Raw genomic sequence first — 1,874 nt, forward strand, 5'->3', positions numbered from 1 at the left:
ATGCTGTCCTACCACGGCTGGGGGGTGGTGGCTGGGTGGTGAGAATTCCAGGCTGCTGGGGCCGGTGGGACAGGACCTTGCCTGACCTCCGGCTCTGGGTGGCTCCTGGGCTCTGTCACCTCCCCTCCCGCAGCAGCGTCCCGGTGCGGAGGAGGCCGGCCCGCAAGCTCCTGAGCCAGGTCACCGCGCTGGCCTTCCAGGGGGACGCGCTGCTGGAGCAGATACACGTCATCGGCGGCAACAAGTCGGGCATCTTCATTCACCGGGTCACCCCGGGCTCAGCGGCGGACGAGATGGCCCTGCGCCCGGGCACCCAGATCGTGATGGTGAGTGCAGCCCGGCCTCGAGCCCCCAGGACCCGGCGGGGTCGGCGGGGCGGGGACCTGTCAGCTCTCAGGCTGAGGTCACGCTCCCTCGGGGGCCACGTGACGAGCACACAGGCCTGTTCTGAGTCGGGGCTTTTTTTCCTACTGTGGTGACCACTTCGTGTGCACATAGTAAAGGGCAGGGGACACTGTGTATGATTCTGTTTCACTGGGGGCGTTTCAAAAAGCTTTTTTACTGGAAAATATGCGTTAAACTGCAAAACCCACAAATACACCACTTAAGGAATTATTATCAAGTGACTATGTGAGCAGGAAGGTAACGTTGATGTGGCCTGAAAGCAGGACAGAGTCGCCCTGTTCCCGAGGGCTGGTCCCCAGGGGTGAGGCGGGCACAGCGCGGACAAGGGGCCGGGGGGAGGCTACTCCTCGGTCAGGGACCTGGGCCCGGAGGCTCGTCCACGCTGTCACACAAGGGGCAGGAGCTGCTGCCGGAGGGTGTGGTACACACACACACACACACACACGCACACACGCACACGCACACGCACGCACGCACGTATGCAGTCCTTCCTCACGTCCCTAACAGGCCCCTTAAGAGTCTCAGTCATCAGCCCACCTTGTGGTTAAAGGGACAGGGGCCCTTTATGACATTTGGAGAGACAGTCCTCACGTCCAAATGGGGCCAGGTCAGGTCTCACGGCCTAAAAAGGTGTCGTAACATATTCTTTATTATTTATTTAATTACTTTTCAGTTTTTATTTTACTTCCAGTTAGTTGACATACGGGGTCAGATTCGTTTCAGATGCCACACTGCCACCCGCCGCCCAGGGCTCCTTACGACACGGGCGCTCCCTCCTCCCCATCGCCCGCTTCCCCCACTGCCCCGCCTCCCCCTGTAACCAGCCTTGTGTCCTCTGTAGGCAAGAGTCCGTTTCTTGGCTTTTGTCTCTCTCTCTCTCTTTCCCTTTGCTCCTTTCTTTTGTTTCTTCATTTCCACAGGGTATTTGTCTTTCTGGTTTATTTCACTTAGTGTCATATCCTCTGTGATATGCCCGTGTCGTTGCAAATGGCAAGATTTCATTCTTTTTGATACTGAGTTATGTTCCATCCTGTGTGTGTGTGTGTGCATAAACCACATGTTCTCCACCCATTTCGTCGGTCCATGGACACGTGGGCTGTTCCACGACTTGGCTACCGTTGACGCCGCCGCTGTCAGCATCCGGTGTGTGTCTCCCTTCTGACCCCCAGTTTTCTGTGCTTTGGGTAAATCCCTAGCGGTGCCATTGCCGGGCCGGAGGGTAGTTCTGTTTGTAACGTACGGAGGAACCGCCACCCTCTCCTCCTCTGTGTCCTCGCCGACCTCTGTCGTTGCCGGAGTGGTTCTGTCAGCCGTTCCGACGGTGTGAGGCGGCGTCTCCTCGTGGCTTTGATTTGTGTCTCTCGGACGATGAGTGATGCTGAGTGTCTTTTCATGGGTCTTTTGGCCATTTGGATGTTTGCTTTGGGAAAACGTCTATTCATGTTTTCTGTCCATTTTTTAACTGGGTT

General features: G+C 56.7%; 1 protein-coding gene across 1 annotated transcript in view; it reads right to left on the reverse strand.

The window, feature by feature from the left end:
- CARD14 (caspase recruitment domain family member 14) overlaps nucleotides 1-1,874 on the reverse strand; it is a 13,574-nt gene that overhangs the window by 9,136 nt on the left and 2,564 nt on the right. The window lies entirely within an intron of this gene.

The sequence above is a fragment of the Suricata suricatta genome, chromosome 17 (genome assembly GCF_006229205.1).
Source record: "Suricata suricatta isolate VVHF042 chromosome 17, meerkat_22Aug2017_6uvM2_HiC, whole genome shotgun sequence".
NCBI classification, from domain to species: Eukaryota; Metazoa; Chordata; class Mammalia; order Carnivora; family Herpestidae; genus Suricata; species Suricata suricatta.